Raw genomic sequence first — 20,117 nt, forward strand, 5'->3', positions numbered from 1 at the left:
TCACTACAAGAGCTGGATCGCATGCACTCACCTGATGCTGCCTGAAAACAAGACATGAGCGTTTCGTAAAGGTTAGTTTTCTAGTTCCCATTCGAGAAACTGTCATTAGTAACAATCCGCCTCCACTTCATCACGTGGGCTGCTCTGTGTCACGTGGGTTTAAACGTTCACTTCATTACGTGGGCAGCTCTGCATCATGTGGGTTTCAAAGTCCTCTTCATCACGTGGGATTCAACGTTCACGTCATCATTTTTTGCAGGAACTACGAGAGCGATTCCTCCTTTGCATAGTACATTTCGTATAGTTTGTTATTTGGTTTCTGGTAAGTCTTAAAATGATCTTATGTTGATTGTCAATATTGGGGAGGGGGTATTTCTGTGTATTTTAGTGGTTTTTAATGTGCATCGGATGAGATTTACTTAAAGTACAGGCGGATTGGGGTGAGGCAATATTGTGGAGGGGGTATTGTGTATTTTGGGGGTTGAGATTTACTAAAAGTACAAGTGGATTCAGTTCGTTTTGCGGTTTTCGCATGCAGATGTGCGAGAGTGTTTTATGGAATGGGGCTGGGCGGGCACAGTGCCTTCCTCCCGTCCCAATGGGACTAACACTGTACCAGTATACAGTCAGCCAACAGTTATCCTCTCCGCTGGAGGGAGGGGGTTGGAGGATTTGGTATGTGCAGCAGATGGGGATATGTGTCTTATGCAGACAGACGCATATGGGTATGAATTTCCAGTATAACTGTTCAGTTATTTATTTCTCCTGGGGGAGGGGGGTGGGCACGATTTGGCATTCCCTGGGAAGGGGATTGTTCATTTAGCCCTTTGCAATGTGTGGAAGAGAAGGCTAAACGGAGGCCTTGTATTGCTTTCATTATCAATCACACGTTTAAAGTCCCTATGAGACCCGCTAGCATTGTGTGTTTGTTTGAAAGTTTGCCCATACTTTCTGAAATGCCTTTACGGCTTAATAAAGTGTATCTGTTACGTTGTCATGACGTTTTCACGTGGGACGTCCACGTGCTTAGGAGGAGGATCGCGGAGGCAGGAGCGCTCCACGCCGTGCACGGGCAGGTATTTATTTTTTATTGCGTATTTATGATGTGCTTAGTCACCTCGGAGAAGTGCCAGGTATATATATATTTTTTTTAAAACAAATAAACAATACAAACCAAACTTGCAGCATTATTTACAACAGACTCGTGAACATCAATTAACGCATGTTACTGCTCCCCAAATCCTCCCTCCCTCAAGAGCTTGTTTGCGTTTCTCGTTCTGTATCCGCTGCGTGTGGCTGGGTATCGCTTCCTTCCGAAGCTGCAGAATACACTACTGTGCCAAACAGTCCTGTTATTAACATTCTCCAAGCCATCAGGTTACCCACTTCTTCTTCCCCGCACTTGGTACATGCCTCCTGCCACACAACCGTTTCAGCCGCCACCCATTTTTGCAAGTCCCGCCACCATACCTCAACCCGTGGCTTGTGGCTCTGCTTTCAGCCCATGGCAATCCTTCTTTTAGCAAGCACACATGCCAGGTCCCTCAGTTTCCCAAGATGTTTAGTATTCCGTGGTCTGGGAAATCCTCCCAACAGGCAGGCCCAGGCCGTATCTATGTTGAGCGTGACCCCTTTATCTGCTAGTTTCCGTGCCACTTCCCCCCAAAAGGCTTCAATCACTGGGCAAGACCAGAACATGTGTGTCATATCAGTATCTTCTTCATCGCATTTTGGGCATGCTTGTCTTTCTGCGTTTACAAACTTAGATATTCTCTTCGGGGTCATATAGGCTCTATGCGTTATGTATAACTGTATCTGCTGCAATCTGGCGTTTCTGGACACCTTCTTGTGGTATCCTATAGCACGTTCCCACATTCCATCGGTCATCTGTGCCCCCACCTCCGCTTCCCAGTCCAGCCTCAAATGAGTCAAATCCTTCCACACCCGGGTCATCACCATCTCGTACAGTCTAGAGATCTCGTGCCCTCCTTCTGATATGTCATATATTGTTTCCATTAGGACGTCTGGCTCCTCCGCCAGTACAGTCTCTGGCCAGGTTTTCCAAATAGTCTGCACTAGCCTAAGATACGTGACATATTGGCCTCTATGCAAACCTGTCTCTTCTCCCAGTTCTTCAAAATCTTTGATAATCCCTTCTTGCCATACATCTCCCAACGTGACCAGCCCAACCGATTCCCAATAGGTCCTAATTATCATTCTGAGTTGGTTGTCTCCCCCAGCTAAGGTGACTAGCGGCACCTGTGGGGAACACGGGCACGGGTTCTCCATCAGTTGGCATACTCTGTGCCACATCTTCCACCCAAGCAACAGCATACCCGGGCTTTCTTTCATTTCGAGTCTAGGCACCCAGATAATCTCATTTAGGTAAAACGGGGTGCAGTCCTGCCCAAACAGCCTAGACTCAGGAGTTACTTCATCAGAGAGCCATTTGGTTACATATTGCAACTGACTAGCTACATAATAGGCCTCAAAATTCGGCAGCTTAATGCCCCCTCTATCATGGAAGTTCTGTAGCTTCCATAGCGACACTCTATTGCGAGTGCCATGCCAGAGGAAGTCCCTGCACATGCTGTTCAATTTGACAAAAAACTGTTTGGGTATCAAGTATGGTATATTACTGAAGAAATGTAACAGCCTGGGCAGGACCACCATTTTGAGCATCGCCCCCCGTCCCATCATCGCCAGCGGCAGCTTCTCACAAAACTTCATATTTGTTCGGATTTTTTTCACAGCCACCTCGGTGTTATGTAAGTGTTCCCCCTCCACCGTATGATACACATCTATTCCGAGGTAGCGGAAGGAATCAGACGCCCAAGGTACGGACAACACTGGCAACCGTTCCTGAGGGGCTCCTATGTAGCTCCCCAATGGGAACATGCTCGATTTTTGGGGGTTTACCGCTATGCCGGACAGTTCTGCATACTTTTCCATAACCTCTAGAATATAATGAAGATTTTCTTCCGGATATTTCAAATATAGTAGTAAATCGTCAGTATACAAGGATATTAGGTGTTTCTCTCCCCCCTACCTCAATACCGACCATGTCATATTGTTGTCTGAGGTACACTGCCAGGGGCTCCAGGGCTAGAATGTATAACATCGGGGACCAGGGGCACCCTTGTCTGGTGCTTCTACTGAGTTGCCACCTCTCAGATATCACCGATCCTGTGCGTACTCTGGCCAATGGTTCACTGTATAGTAATTTTGCCCACCTAACATAACCCGGCCCCATCCCGTATTCTTCCAGGGCCGCCAGCAACCATGGCCACCTCACTGAGTCAAAAGCTTTGACTGCATCTAGGGACACCACCGCCATTTCCCCCTCGCTCCTGTTTCCCTCTTCGATCACCCGGTGGAGTCGCCTGTGGTTGTGGGTTATATTTCTGTTGGGGACATAACCTGTCTGGTCCGGGTGTATCAGTTTGCTAATAACCCTCTGCAGCCTATTGGCCAGGACCGCCGTCAAGATCTTGCTATCCTGGTTCAACATTGACAACGGCCTATAGGAGCTGCAGCTATGCCCTGGCTTGTTGGGCTTAGGGAGCGGCACAATTAATGCTTCTCTGAGCGGTTCCGGTAGCCGACCCATCTCAAAAGACTCATTAAGCATCTCTAGCATCGGGGGGGAGTACTTCCACTTTTATATGTTTTGTAAAACTCTTCAGGGAATCCGTCCGCGCCCGGGGTCTTGCAGGTGGGCAGCTGCTTCACCACCTCATCCAATTCCTCTAAGGTAATCGGTGCGTCCAGCTCCTCCCTTTCTTCAGCACTAATCTTAGGTAATTCCATGTCTCTTAGAGTTTCTCTAATCTCATCCTGATTGTCCCCTCCTCTGTCCTCATATAATGTCCTATAATAGTCCAAGAATGCATCGTTGACTCCCTCCTGGGTGTCAACCACCTCCCCGTCTTCTCTAGTTATTGTCCTAACCGGGGGCCTGGGGGTTTCGCTCTTATATAACCACGCCAACAAGCGGCCAGTTTTATCCCCACCTGCATGTTGCCTCTCGACATACTTCTTGTAGTTAAGGTTGCAGAGCCTTTCCCAAAGCTCTGCGCACCTCTGCTGCAACTCGAGTACAAGTTCTGCATCCCCTCCCGCCCTGTTGCTTTCGCGCTCCAGTTTCTCTTCCGCTTCCTCTAGTTCCGTTAGGACCCCACCCTGTAGGCCTTTTGACTTAGCAATCGCAGCACCCCGCAATACCACCTTAAAGGCTTCCCAGAGCGTACACGCTGAATCTACGCTGCCTGTGTTTACCTCAAAGTACTGTGTGATCGCATCCCTGATATCTTCCCTGAAGACTGGGTCTCAGAGCGGCTCTGCCCGGAGGCGCCATGTCGGTATCCGCGCCCTGGGTCGGCAGTACTGCCAGCTCAGCACCAGAGGCGAGTGGTCCGACAGGACCCTCGCTCTATAGTCTATTTGGGTGGTCTCTATCACCACATCTGGCGTGGAAAAAAAGTAATCCAGCCTCGTGTGCAGGTGCTGCGGAGCTGAGTAGTGCGAGTACTGTGTTTTATTAGGGTGTTTCAGTCTCCAAACATCCGCCAGCCCAAAGTCATCTAGTAATGTCTGCAATACCCTGGCCGCTGGGGTGGGCCTATCAATCTTCCCATCAGATCTGTCTGCCTTTTAGGTTGAGCACGCAGTTGAAATCCCCTCCCCAGATAACCGCTCCTCCCATACACGCGCCCAGATGAGTACACAGGGTTCTAAAATACGTTGCAGTGTTTTGGTTGGGGGCATACGTATTTATAATGCACACCTCTCTATTCTCTACCAAAGCCTTTAATATGACCAACCTCCCCCCCCCCCCCATGTCCACCACCTCTTGTGTAAGTTGGAGCGGAACGTGCGGTGCTACCCAGACCAGCACTCTCCTAGCGTAGGCAGATACGAAGAGCCTACTACAGTACCTCTCCACTTCTTCCCCACCAGTTCCAATTTTTGCTGGGTCAAATGTGTTTACTGCAACAACGCAATATCAATCTTCTGTCTTTTCAAGTACATCATGACTTTGTTTCTCTTTAAGTAACTGAGTCCCCTGACATTTCATGTTATGATCTTAAGGTCCCCCATGGCTCATGAGTGTCTTCTTGCCTTCCGTGTAGCGACTCCCCTTTGCCCACGTGATACAGATACAGCTCTCCATCTTTGCTTGTAGCTTCTCGTACCAGCTCAAACTCCCCATAACTATGTACACGGCAAATTCCCAACTTACCACCCGTCCCTTCCCCAACATCACACACCCCAACTGCTGCCCAGCTCCATTCTCGGAACTCGGGCACCCCCACATCTAGCCCTGCAAGCACCAAACAATGCACAGAGCTCAGTAGGGTGAAGTCGCCCTAATGGCCACTTAACTAAGATTGTTGTGGGGTAAAGAGAACCGCTCTGTAAGGCTCCCGTTAATTCAATAATAACTACAGTGCTTGTAACATTTAGTGCAATAGTCTGACCTTCTCTACTGAAGGCTGCCCAAACGACTATATTCAAGTCCCACGTGCCGCGCCATTTTGTGGCACCTTCTTCGTGCATTACTTATCTCTTCCATGCTCTTTCTCCGTCCGAACCTCTGACTCCTGGGGACATCCTTGCGCATCGAGCCATCCCATGGCATCCTCCGGGGTCTCAAAAAACAAAGTTTTGTGTTTATGAATGACTTTCAGTTTTGCCGGATACAGTAACATATATTTGTGGCCCGCCTCTCTCAATCTCCGCTTTACCGTCCCAAAGTTCATTCGGCTACGCTGCACAGACAGGGTATAGTCCGGGTAAGCCGTGATGTTTGCCACTCCTCGTGTAATCGTTCCTCCCTTACGAAAGTGTTCCAATATCCTCTCCCGATCTCGGTAATTAAGAATTTTGGCTATCACTGGCCTAGGCGGGTTCGCCGGCGGCGGCCTCCTTGTTAGAGCTCTATGTGCCCTTTCCACTGCAAATCCTTGGGATAGGGCTCCTCTGGGTATCTCTTGCAGTAGCATGGATTCAATGAATTCCGTGGGATCATGGCCCTCCAATCCCTCCGGCAGGCCCACGATGCGGATGTTTCGTCGGGCTCGTCCTTCCGCCTCCTCCGCTCTGCTCTCCAAGTTGCCCACTCTTTGTATCAGGGCATGCAATTCGTCCTTGTGGGAGGCGCAATCCGCAGTATTCGGGCTAACTTCCTTCTCAAGGGACTCGGTGCGCTCCGCCAAGGCCCTGACATCCTGTCGGAGTAGATTTAACGTCCTCCAGCACCTCTCCGACCTTGAGGTCCAGTGCCGTTTTCAGTTCGAGTTTAAGTTCAGCTAGTTCGAGTTTAGATTCCCAGGCCGCCCTTAGGTCCGCAATCGCAGCTAGGACTTCTTGGCTAGCGCCCGAAGTCGTCATGCCGCTTGCAGGCGGCTTGTCCCTGCTCTTGGTATTGTCTTGCCCCGGGGACGTCTTAGCGAAGTCATCTAAGGTAGGCTGTTTCGCCTTCGGCTTCATCGTTCTAGTCGACATGACCCAGAGGACCTGTATTTTGCACAAATGACGAATGTGCACTCAGTACGCCCCTTTCGCTCGGTCACCGTGCGGCCTGCTCCTTCCTTTGTTCTGGACATTGGTTGGCCATTTTGTTTCTTTCGTCTCCGGCGCTCCTTACCTTTTCCGCACAGATCTCTGCCGCCGTTCTTCCTGCACCATCCAGGAGTTCACCACGCGTGGCCCGATCATTCACACACCGACATGTGTATTTTCAGCGGTCGTCGGCCCATCATTATGCACTTTTTCGCCCGGATCATTACAGGATCTCGGGAGCTCCTCCAGATCACGTCCTCCTACATGGCCCTCGTAGCCACGCCCCTAGTGCCAGGTATATTTAATGATATTTTTATTTACATCGAGCTCATACACATGTGTTTCACAGCGCAGCAAGGGAGGGGAACAGGGAGAACAAAACACTGATGGGTTTGTTTTTCCTATTTTGATTTTAGTTGCACCGACAGTGCATCTTTGTGTGTCTTCTTGGCTGGTATCCCTATCCTCGGCTTCAGCCACCCCCAAACAGAAGTGGTTGATGGCCGCGCCGCACATGCCAAGGGAATTTCAGGGCAGATTCGGCCTTATCCAGTGGTGGAAATTGAAAAAATTTGGTGGGGGGGTCACACAAGGGCCGGGGTAGGGGTGGAGTTGAAGGGGCGGTGCCCAAAGAAGCGGAGTTTGGGGGGGTGGAGCTGGCAGTTGACCTCCGATCAAAGGAAATGTTTAAAATGGCGCAATTTCTTTCATGCTGCTTCTTTTCCAAACTATATATCAATTCCACTTCCATGGCACTTACTTCACTATGCGAATAATAGTTTTGACCAGTGTTATGTTAACGGTACTTATATACCGCATGTACCAATGGAATTGGTCCCCAGGCGCTCTGGAGGATCTGTAAATGAGAAGGTGGGATGGGTTAGTAAGGTGGAGAGGGAGTAGGATAGTGAGAGGAGTGGTGTACTGTTGGCAGCTTCAACTCGGTAGACACTGGGTGCTGAGCTTTGGTGCGAGTATTGGATCAGTGTCAGTCCGCGTGTGCTGTTGGTGCGACTTATGTGTTGTTGCAGTGTGGTGAAGAGCGTGCAGCTTGCTGTGCGAGAGATGGTTGTTATTTTTTTTCTTTTTTTTTTTAAGTATTCAGAGAGTTTGAGTTTATATTGGTTAGTGGGTTATGTGACATTTAACATGCAAGCATTCACAGTTCTGTCTAAGTGTGGCACTTGCTGGCCTACATAATTCAGTCCCAGTATGGCACTCCCTAATCTTCACAATATTATCTAGATACTGCACAGTCTTATGTTCACAATTCTAAGTGTGGGACATACTAATATTCACAATAGTGTCTAGATACGCCGCAGGCTAATGTTCTTAATTCGAAGTGTGGCACATGCTAACATTGAAGTTCCATCTAGGTGTGGCCTATGCTAACGTTCACAATTCTGTCTAGATGCGACGCAGGCCCAAGTTAGGAATTACGTCTTCTTAAGTATTGCACATGCCAACATTTACAGTTTCATCTGAGTATGCTGCTTGCTAATACTCCCAATCCCATCTAGATGGGAGGCAGTGCTAGGAATTCTAACTGCGGCGCATGCCAACATTCACATTTCTAACATTTCAATTGGAGTTCTATCAAGTGTGGTGTATGCTAAGCCTTCCTAATTCTATCCAAGTAGGCAGAAGTCGATATTCACAACCTAACTAGATGCGACGCAGGCCAGCGTCCACAATTCCCTCCAGGTGTGACACTTGTTAACATTGACTAGTATGTTAGGATGCAGTATAGGCAGCATTTTAAACACTGTCATGGTTGATATCCGGCTGGTGGTCACACAACCTTCTAAGTATGCATGGGCTAAGTCTATGGCAGTCTATGCTATGGGAAGGTAAGGTAGAGTGGCAGGGGCTTTCTGGTGTAGAGTAACTGCTCTACACCCCAACCTTGCCACACTTACAGTTTTTGTTGGTGTCTGTTAGCTGCTGGCTTCCTTGGCTTCCCCTGCTGACACCTGCCCAACACCTCTTGGAGCCGCCCTTTGCCTTGGGGCCCTTAGCTGAAGGGGCTGCCGGGCAGAGGGCTGCCCTGGGGATTTCAGATTTGTCTATCAGGTGGACAATCGCGGGGGGCGAGAGGAGGCGGAAAAAACACGGGAAGCTGGTCGGGGGGGACAGGCAGCTGGGGGTTAATAATTATTTGAAGAAGGGCCCAAAGCGGTCCCAGGGTCTTCCACTCACCAGTGTTGCTGAGTAAATATTCTTTAAAATGCACAATTTGCATCCCATTTTATAAAAAAAAGCTTCCCCCTTGGGTACTATTCAAACATGGTCAGAAAAGGAATGAATTGCTTTTTACAACTATGGGCCACTTTTTCATTGGTGCCAGAGACAATTTTACGGCCCAGTCTGACCCGCACAAGGGAGCAAACCGTAACATCCATCTGTGCACCTAAACTACCAACAGCAATGTTAGTCTACACTGTGATCTGAGCTCATACAGAGGATTATTTTAAGCATACTGTTAAAGAATCATTTAAAGGAGCAATTACTCTAGCTAATGGTGAAAGAGCAAATAATCTGTGGGGAAATCCTGGTTTAAATCGAGGGATTGTCCTGCAACCTCATTCTTAAAACCTGCTGATTTCTGTTCTCCATAAGCAACGTTTTCTTTTACTTGAACCACACCCGGCACAGCTCCTGCAGTTCCCCTCTGAAAGCAGTTGGGTGTCTGCATCGTGTGGGATAGTTTTAATGATAATGGGGGTATTTATTTATTCATGCAATGTTTGACGGCTACCTGTGTATTTTTTTTTAAATGCCATGTTTGTTGGATACAAGTATGCGACAAACATTGCATGAATAATCCGGGTCCATGTATCCGACAAACATTGTATAAGTAAACTGAGTCGTGGCTGAGGACTGTAACTTCCTCTGGTGACCCTGTGCACCCTGCACGGGGTCACCAGAGGAAGTTAGTTTGATACAGGTCACAGCTGCAGGAAAAGCAAAGTCCTGCTGCGTACACGTAGGCGGGTGGAGCCATCAGAGAGCTCATGGCGGCAATGAGCTGCTCTGCCCCCCTACTCTGTGCAGGCGCTTTCTTTTCTTACTTTTTTTTCCAAAGTAACCCAGCGCAGAACATGGATTTAGGGTTTGCGGCGGCTGACTCTGGTCGGATCACGCGATCCGGCTGCACATCTGGTGCCGGATCTTGGATCCGACGAGAGCCGGCCCAATGGCAAGTGCTGCCGTTATCTGCGCAACACGGCTTTCACTGTTATAACATCAATGAGTTCACTACGACGGCATGCAGTTCCCTTGGTATGATTTCTGTAACTTTACTGCCTTTACAAGGTGAGGGGTTATGAACATTGCAGGGAGATGTGCCTGACTTTATCGCTCAGTGCTGCCAGGCAGTGCATTGAGCTGTACCGGCCAGAGTCTGTGCCACAAGATGTCTCTTAACCCCCACTCCCATATTTCTTTATTTCTGTATAGCACCGACTTCCTTCATTTACCTGCGACTTACTTGATTTACCTGCGACTTACTTGATTTACCTGCGTTGTCTCACTGACTAGGTGCCTGCATGTTGGTTTGCTAGTATACAGTGAAAATGCAAACTCCTATGTAGTCTTGCCAGCAAGATTACCATGAGTATTTAGCCCTAAAAAATAGCCATACTGTATGCAGAGGTCTTCAATCTGTGGGGCGTGTGATCCAGGACAGCGAGAAAAGAGACAATGCATGCTCAGTCAGTGCAACGTGATGAGGGTGCGGAAAATAAATGCAGCATGGACGTGCTCTTTCCTGAATTTGGATTACGTGTCCACGCTGCGTTGTTGCTTCCTGCTGCTGACGCCAGCGTCTTATTGCCTGGTAAGGGATGCCGCTTCTTGGCTCAGACCGCCACACCACAGTTGGACGGAGTGCCGGGAAGCAAGCGTTTCACGCCTTTGTCGGTCCCTCTGCTTCCCTCTCCCCCTTTGGACCCACAAAGACTAACGCGTGGGGAAAGGTGAGCAGGGGGGCTGGATCACTGCAATGCTGGTTCCCTCTGTGCCCCCACCTTGCTTGGCCATGGGGGAAGAGGCGAGCGGCAACGGAAGCATGCATTGCCAGTGTTGTATGATATCCAGCTCCCCCACAGAAGATTTCTGGGCTCTCCAGCAATCTGCCGTGGGGTAGCCGGTTATCGTACAACACGGTCCCCCCTGCTTTGGCTGTCCCTCTGCCTCATCACCCCTCTGGTCCATGGGACAGCGCTGGCCGGGTCCGAGATCCGGCATCATATGTCTGGCCGGATCTTGGGACCTGGCCTGCTTCAGCCATGATCGGGCTTTATCAAGCCCCCAGCTTTGCAGAGGGAAGCTGGGGGCTCGGTGACCTAATCTAAGCAGGGCTAATTTCTCCAGCCGTCACTCGCGCTTTTCCGGCTATGTTTGCTCATCCCATTTGTTTTTTCTGTCCTGAAAGGGACACCACGGAAATCAATAGGCCATGAACAGCACTGTGGCGGGGAGGGGTGTTGTCACTGTTGAAAGCAGGCATTCTACATGCTGGACACATTATTGTTCAAATGTGTGTTTTACACATTCAAAGGAAAAAAAGTTTTCCAAACTCAAAAATGCTGCTGAAACTTGCGTTCACTAGTTTTCTTTGAGATGTGTTTTTTTTTTTTTTTTTACATTTTTTTTTTTTCTTCTCTCTGAGCACCACACCAATACAATTTGTGTGCCCCTTGCTTTGTGTTTTATCACAGGTTATATATTCATAAATAATGTTTACAAATAAATGCTTCCATTGTGCGGACAGCAGTTATTAAACTGGGTTCATGGGTGCCAAACGGAGACCGAAATACCCCAACCCATCCCTTGGCCAAACACATTTTATAGCACTTTCTTTTTTTAAAGTAATTGCAAAAGGCCCTATCGATTTAACAAGTGTTGCATATTTTTTTTGTTATTGTTTTGGTTAAATTCAGCAGTCTCAGCAATGTTCTGTCAACCTGCTGAGCTACCCTGGGAGCCATCTACTATAGAGCAAGTCTATGCATCCCATGATATACTAAAATCACTGCATTACTAACAGTACATTGGTTGCACCGCTGCCATAGAAGTGATTTAAAGTGGAATTCGTGTATATCATCCTGCCGTGGGTGCCAGGCCTTGGCCTGCATGTGGCACCATATGTTGCAGAGAAGCCAGGGGCCCTCGTGTCTGGCATGGCAGCCACGGCAGTCTGCTGCTACGTCAGCGCTTTCACCTAACTGCAGTATAAACTACATGGCTATTACTCGATGTTTCCGAAAGTTGGCTCAGTGAGTTAACTACTGTGTCATATTCTATGTAAGATATGTAGATGAATGATTTTAATGCCAGCAGGCTGGACTTCAAAACTGTTCAGGGTAACCTGTAACAAGCTGATGCTTTTTCGCTCGCTCGCTCTATTATTTTGTTTTGTCTAGTACGAGTCACGTTTTCAGGTATGTGCTCTTGACTGCTCTCTCTACCAGCTGGGGTGGACTGGCCTATAGGGAACTTTTGGAGATTTCCTGGTTGGACCCTGCACCCTAGGTCCCTTTTGTGTGCAGGGGAGGATGTGTTCCGACTGGCAGAGTGTAGTGCGCACATATTGGTACGGTCAATCTGGTACATTTATAATATGTTTTTTATTGTAGTTTTTCAATTGCAGGAACATAAATTGGCTTAATCATCCCATCTTGGACAGCAAAGTCCCCAGCAGCAATGGCACCATAAAAATCCTGACATCTGTATTAGGACTTCCCGACGGTAAGAATGTCTTTTTTTTAAAACGACTGTATTTTGCTGTGGGTGATGGTGGGGTAATTTTAAAGGTATAGTAGGAGTCACAATCAGGGATTTCAAACCTATTTTTGAGGCTGTTCCTTTCTCATGTCCAGTTTGGGGCGGTACTGAAAGTTCACGTCTCATGTGGGAGTTGCATTTTACAGTGCATCGTGTACTCTCTCCTGGTTTCCCAGCGTTACGTCCTGCTTACTAGCGGATGCCTAACACCCAAGAGCTGGTTTTAACCCCTGCTCATTTTTGAAGTCTCAGGTAGACCCATGTATCCTTCACTGTTTTCATTGCAGCAGCATCGCTCCAAGCGTCGGTGTTTCAATCTAACCGCCTGTGTCCCGCAAGAAAATCCAGTGAAGCACTTGACCCAGTCACGCAGGCAAGTAAGGATTTCTTCTCCCTATGTAATATTGGTTGAGTAGAAGTGCTGAAGGTTTATATTGGCCCTGTGCAATGTGCATCCAGGTGTGGTTTTTGCCGCCCTGTGGCCTAGTCCAGGACCACACTTCAACAAAAAATTTGAGCTAGAACTTCACGATCTGAACAGGGAGTCTTCTGAGACTTGTATCAATGTGGTGTTTTTTTTTTTTATTTAATCCAAGCAGCATTTCTGACCCATTACTGCTGAGTTTGATTTTCCCCCCAAGCTGTTCACATGGTTTTGTTTTCCGCCCCCCCAGCCTTTTCACGTGGTTAATTTTAAATCTTATGTGGTGTTTTTTCAATTTAAATCAGCATTTTTAATTTTTAATTTTTGAAAACGAAATGGTTTTTAAAAAATAGCGTGTCATAAATTAACATGTGGGGTTTGCAATGTTTTCAGAGTCCGGCTCCTTTTTAGATGGATCATTGGTACTAAGTGAATAAAATATCTTTTTCACTGTACCGATTCGGGGGTGGGGGGTGTCGATTTAGAAAGACCGCTCTGTGACCGCTCGGAGCGGTCTTTCTAAATCGAACGATCATACTTGTCAAGCCCCTGTTACAAAAGTGTGTGTGCAGGGGCTGACAGGCGCTGTGAGACCCAGCAGAGTCATCACAGGAGGCAGAAGTGTGTTTTGGACTGTATGCGCATGTGGGTAAGATGCGTGTGTTGGGGGAGGGAAATTGGAGGGGTTCGGGGGTCCCCCCCCCTATTGACGAGTTAATGAGCGGGTGGGGAAGGAGGAGGGTCAGTATGTGAATTCTGCACTTGTCAGTACAAAAATGGCTGGGAAAAAATCTGTCTTTTTTGTGTTCGGGCTTTAAAATGCAGAAATTGTCATGAACCATCGAACTCGCCCTTTCTGGGCCTCCTGGTCCCTGACACGTTGGGGTCTACACTCCATAATACTACCAACATGGCAGCAAGCCCAGAACGCCGCTCACCAGTCTTCGCGTTCTACACAGCGTGCTCTATAAAGAGACCACACCCCCGGCGTCTCAACGCTGCTGCTAGCTGTGGCCGGACGTGTGCTCCATACTCTTCCTTGTACTATTCTGTTGTTTCCTGGTTCCAGGAAACCCTTCTTCCAATCTACCTTTCCTCCTTATCCAGCCTTCCCGGAATCCTTGCACCGCCGCCGCATGCTTCTTATCCCTTTCTTGAGTCTCCTGGAGTTTCCCCTTGATCCCGGACATCGCAGCTGAACGAACACTGGAAGCCGAGGACAGCCGAGCGGGCTTGTATAAGACCCGAACCATACGAAAGAAGACTCCTCCTAAAGAAGTCATCGGGCAACGAAAACAGGTGAGAAAGGAATTGAGACGCCACCTGACCGAAGTCGATACAGACATGGAGGCGACCTTCCAGGATCTTATGCGCGGCATGCAAGAACTAACCACGGAAGTACAAAACCTGAAAGCTGAGAACGCCACATTAAAACAATTGGTACTATCCTGTGACTCTGCCACAAAGGACAGTGTGCTATTGGGCGGCATTGTCGACAAATATGATGGCTCTGCAAAAACCCTCCGTGGATTCCTGGATTCTTGTTTGGTCCACTTTACCTTTAAACCTTATTTTTCTACCCCCAGGGCTAAAGTGGGCTTTATTATTTCACACCTTTCCAGGAACGCATTAGCCTGGGCCACACCATTAGTTAATTCCGGAGATGCCCTTTTGGATGATTATGACAGATTCATCCAAGCACTTAAATCCATGTTTGACCGCCCAGAACAGGTCGTTGGTGCTCAAGAACGTTTACTCGATTTCCAGCAAGGCTCTCAGGACATGCTCACTTATGTGACTCGATTCATGCAACTGGCTAAAGAAGCGGGTTGGCTATCTGAAGCTTGCTTAACTCTTTCGAAGAGGGTTAAATGAAGATATCAAGGATGAATTAGCCAGGGTGACACGTCCAAGTTCTTATCAGGCACTTATGGATTTTGGTCTGCAGATTGATTTTTGCATCCAGGAAAGGAAGGCAGAGAAAAGTAAGACCAAGTCACCCCTCCAGAAGAACCCCTTGGAGACCTCCTCGAAATCCGAAGATCCTTCTGTCCCCACAAACAAACCCGAACCCATGCAACTAGGGGCCTTCCGTGTACCCCTATCCCCCCAAGAAAGGTTGCGAAGGATCCATACTGGCTTATGCATGTACTGTGCCTCAGACAAGCATTTAGTCAGGGAATGTCCAATCGCCCCTCGGCGGCGTTCGGGAAACTCCAGCTCCCGATCCTAGATAGAGCTCAGTTTCACGAGAGAGATGTAGGCTCCACATCTATAGAGGAAAATATAAGGGACGCCTGCTTTTTTGTCTGTGGTCTATCGGGTAATACAATAAAGCTAAAGAAAATTAGACCATCCAGACCAGAGATAACATCCGATTACTCTTTCAATTTGTAATCGTTAGCTATTTATTTTGCAACAAACGTATATCAAATTACACAATGACAGTTATATTCATATAAAATGTGGCTCTTTGAACCTAGAACAAACACATCCCTCCAAACAAACTTCATTCACAACTTCTTCATGCATTCATCATATTCACAAACGATAGAAAATGATATTTTGTTCATATCACAATAACAGTGGCAGTTACAGCATTTCTTAATTCAACACTTGATTGATTTACAATGTGTCCATCTGTCAGCATTCAGCGGATAGAAAAACTGTTTGTCGACATGTTTCGGTTGAGTTCTTAGCGTGGGCAGTTAATTCCCTTAGTATATTATATTCAACCTTCTTCAGGACAAGAGACGTTCGCCAAATCCGTGTTGTCTCAGAGAAAGGTGGGGGTGTGAGGCAAAGAGGCCTTGGGTCTCCTCTGATTTTTTTCAGTGGGTGGCGTGTCGGTTCTTTGGAATGAATCCCGACGTGGAAAGTCTCAATGTGCTTCACGTCGTATGTCTCGATTAGAATGAAAGCGCTCGAGAAAATAAACGAGCTGTAGGTTCGAGCAAATTAGGGGATTCTTGTAGATGCCAGCTCCATGAGGTGAAATAGACTAACTTATTAAATTCCCTGTAATAGATCACGTGGGGAAGAGTATCAACTGATGATAGAATTGAAGAATGGGAGAGGGTGCACAGCTTGTTTCTTTGGTTTTGTTTGAATTAGTATCTGTTGAGTATACTCTTAGATTTACTTCGAAGGGTGCAGCCCATTATACTGTGTCACCGTGTGGGACACACGTTGTGTGCTGAAGGAGAAAGGACCTAGGCTAGTTAGCCTTCGGTGTGGGCCGCACACCTAAATTACCCCAATAGGGTTAAAACATTTGATTTATATTGTAAATGACAGTAAAGCCATCTTTAATAAAGTTGCTTCAAAGTTCTTTTATTTTGCAAGTTGTTATTTTATTCAAACTTTCCTTTATTTAACGAATGGTTAAACTTCATGTACGTGTTTGTCAATTGTGGGTACCCTGTTCTCCTGAATGCATATATATCTGATGTTTTTCCAAACGTTCTAACAAAGATTTTTTTGTATATGTTTTTGTAAATTTAACCTGGCTCTGAAGAAAGAAAGTTACCTTTCCGAAATGCATTAGCCCTAGGTTAATTTCCTTTGCCATTGCATCAGCACAAAACGAATTGGTGAAGTTTAACCATTCCTTAAATAAAGGCAAGTTTGAATAAAATATAAAAGAACTTTGAAGCAACTTTATTAAAGATGGCTTTACTGTCATTTACAATCTAAATCAAATGTTTTAACCCTATTGGGGTAATTTAGGTGTGCGGCCCACACCGAAGGCTAACTAGCCTAGGTCCTTTCTCTATCAACTGATGATAGTCAGCCACAGGTAACAGTATCACGAGGCCTGTGTTCTCCTCAGCCTGTTCGTCAATGAACAACCACGCGGAATTCCGAGCGGCCGCGTGGTTGTTACACGGCGAGACGCCGCGAGCACTAGTGTACACACTGCAGAGGAGCGTATACAGATTTATTCATTGACGAACAGGCTGAGGAGAACACAGGCCTCGTGATACTGTTACCTGTGGCTGACTATCATCAGTTGATACTCTTCCCCCCGGGATCTATTACAGGGAATTTAATAAGTTAGTCTATTTCACCTCATGGAGCTAGCATCTACAAGAATCCCCTAATTTGCTCGAACCTACAGCTCGTTTATTTTCTCGAGCGCTTTCATTCTAATCGAGACATACGACGTGAAGCACATTAATTGAGACTTTCCACGTCGGGGTTCATTCCAAAGAACCGACACGCCACCCACTGAAAAAATCAGAGGAGACCCAAGGCCTCCTTGACTCACACCCCCACCTTTCTCTGAGACAACGCGGATTTGGCAAACGTCTGTTGTCCTGAAGAAGGTTGAATATAATCTACTAAGGGAATTAACTGCCCACGCTAAGAACTCAACCGAAACATGTCGACAAACAGTTTTTCTATCCTCTGAATGCTGACAGATGGACACATTGTAAAATCAATCAAGTGTTGAATTAAGAAATGCTTTAACTGCCACTGTTATTGTGATATAAACAAAATATCATTTTCTATCGTTTGTGAATATGATGAATGCATAAAGAAGTTGTGAATGAAGTTTGTTTGGAGGGATGTGTATGTTCTAGGTTCAAAGAGCCACATTTTATATGAATGTAACTGTCATTGTGTAATTTGATATACGGTTTGTTGCAAAATAAATAGCTAACGATTACAAATTGAAAGAGTAATCGGATGTTATCTTAGGCTCCACATCTATACCATCCTTGAACTCTCCTGTACAAAACTCTCTGGTCATTTTACAGGCCTTCACCATCCAAGAAGGAAACCTACCCCATTCTGGCATTCGTGGACTGTGGGGCTATGGGAATATTCATAGATCAAGAATGGGTCCTTAAACCTCATATTTCCTACGAATCCCGGACAATCTTGCAACCTGTAGAAGCAATTGATGGCAGGCCTCTCTCTTCTGGACCTATAACCCTTCAGACCAAGGAAATTGAGCTTGCAATAAACCATCATCGAGAGAAGATAAAGTTTGACATCATAAAATCTGCCCATTACCCAATGGTATTGGGAATGCCCTGGCTACAAAAACACAATCCATTCATCAATTGGACAGCAGGTTCCTTGTTCCTAGGTTCTGAATTTTGCATGTCTCATTTCTACTCCTGGATCCTTCTCCAACACCATCGGAAGAACGTTCAACAACCCAGCAAGGTCATCTCACGGTCTCCAACATCGTCCAGGTTCCTAAAGCCTACCAGGAGTACAGCGATGTGTTCTCTTCTGCTATTGTTCAAGCCTTACCACCCCATAGGCCAGAAGACTGTGCTATTGAAACCGAAACTTCAGCTCTGATCCCCTTTGGAAGGATGTTTATTCTGTCTGAACCTGAGAAAAGGGCCCTTCGTGAATACATAGATACTAACCTAGAAAACGGAACCATACGCCCATCCAAATCTCCAGCCGGAGCTTCACTATTTTTTGTCCCTAAGAATGATACCAAAGAGCTCAGACCTTGCCTTGATTTATCGAGGTCTAAATCAGTGCACCCTTAAGGATCGTTATCCGTTACCCCTGATCTCAGACATCCTGGAAGCCGTAAGAGGAGCCGTAATCTACACCAAATTGGATCTCGGGGGTGCCTACCATCTGATCCGTATTAGGGAAGGAGACGAATGGAAGACAGCCTTCAGAACACCCTTTGGTCACTATGAATACTTGGTCATGCCCTTTGGACTCGCTAATGCTCCAGCGATCTTCCAACGCTTTATGGATCGGGTGTTTTCGGATATGCTTTTTCTCTTCGTCATCGTCTATCTGGACGATATTCTGGTATTCTCTAAGGACCCTCTCAAGCATGAAGGACATGTTAAGGCAGTACTACAAAGACTACGTGAGCACAAGCTTCTAGCAAAACCCGAGAAGTGCCTTTTTTCATGTTTCCACCGTCCACTATCTAGGATTTGTCCTTAGCCCAGACGGCATAGGAATGGATCAATCTAAGGTTAAAGCCATACTATCCTGGCCAACTCCGACCACTGTAAAACAGATCCAGTCTTTCCTGGGCCAAGCTAATTTCTATCGAAAATTCATACCATCCTTCTCCGAGATTGTTCTCCCGATAATTGCCTTGTTGCAGAAAGATACTCCCTTTCATTGGACATCAGCCCAGGAGAAGGCCTTCCAACGCTTGAAAACCGAGTTTACACAAGCCCCCACCCTGGCTCAACCTGATATAAATCGACCCTTCCTAGTGGAAACAGACGCCTCTAACTATGCCATCGGAGCAGTTCTGAAACAGGAACTCGATGACGGACTGGAACACCCTATTGCCCATCTTTCACGGACATTGACCCCCAGGGAAACTCATTACTCGGTTTTAGAAAAGGAACTGCTACCCATCTGTCAAGCCTTCACCGAGTGGTGTAATTTACTTCTAGGAGCTAAACATCCTGTCCAGGTTCGCACGGACCATCGAAATCTCCGTATTACAGGCCCTGGAATGCAGGAACAGCCGTTAGGCCTTCTTCTTTGCCCAATACCAGTTCCAGATTCACCATGTTCCTGGAACACAAAATATAATCGCTGACGCCCTGTCTCGGCGTCCTGACTATGAACCTCCTGAAGACCGAACATTTCTTAAGATGTTTCCCCATACAATATTTGTAGCTCAGGCAATCGGTCTCCTAGATGAAGTCCGCATGCAAACTCAATCCTCTGATTTCTGGAAGGACATCTCGGACAAGAACCAGTGGAAATTGAAGACTAAGCATGGATACCTGTTCAAAGATAATGCCTTGGTTATTCCAACACAAAAACTTCAACAAAGGATAATAAACCTCTTGATACCCTTTACTCCGGACATCGTGGTATTACCAATACCCTCCGACTAATACAAAGGCAATTTTGGTGGCCCGGAATGAAAGCTGACGTACAACTGTACGTTCAGGCAAGCTCTGTCTGTAATCAAAACAAACCCGACAACAAAAGACCGGCGGGTCTATTACAGCTACCCCCACTACCAACAAGGCCTTGGGAATTCATAGCAACAGACTTCATTGTGGAATTACAGCCTTCCAGGGGATACACAACCATCATGGTCGTCATTGACTTGTTTACTCATATGGCTCATTTTACACCCCTGTATAAATTGCCATCCTCGTCAGAACTTGCTGGAATTTTCCTAGAACACATATTCCAACTACATGGACTCCCTTCCAAGATCGTATCGGACAGAGGGCCTCAATACATTTCTCAGTTCTGGAAACACCTTTGCCGGATACTAGGAATTCAACGTGCCCTCTCCTCAGGCTACCATCCCCAAACCAATAGAGCTACTGAGCGAGTAAACCAAACCCTGGAACAATATCTTTGTTGC

At 46.9% G+C, this 20,117-nt stretch overlaps 1 protein-coding gene across 3 annotated transcripts in view; it reads left to right on the plus strand.

Moving 5' to 3' along the window:
• The first annotated feature begins 210 nt into the window (after positions 1-210).
• Positions 211-20,117, plus strand: part of PCSK7 (proprotein convertase subtilisin/kexin type 7) — a 434,758-nt gene continuing 414,851 nt past the window's right edge. For 2 of the 3 annotated variants that reach the window (XM_069614475.1, XM_069614476.1), the window contains exons 1-2: positions 211-322; positions 12,218-12,315. The gene's annotated coding sequence lies outside the window, so the exon portion shown is untranslated. Of the gene's footprint in view, positions 323-12,217; positions 12,316-12,638; positions 12,729-20,117 lie in introns of all 3 variants that reach the window. The other variant, XM_069614474.1, reaches the window with a different exon arrangement.

The sequence above is a fragment of the Ambystoma mexicanum genome, chromosome 9 (assembly GCF_040938575.1).
Source record: "Ambystoma mexicanum isolate Mex_15411 chromosome 9, UKY_AmexF1_1, whole genome shotgun sequence".
In the NCBI taxonomy this organism is placed as follows: domain Eukaryota; kingdom Metazoa; phylum Chordata; class Amphibia; order Caudata; family Ambystomatidae; genus Ambystoma; species Ambystoma mexicanum.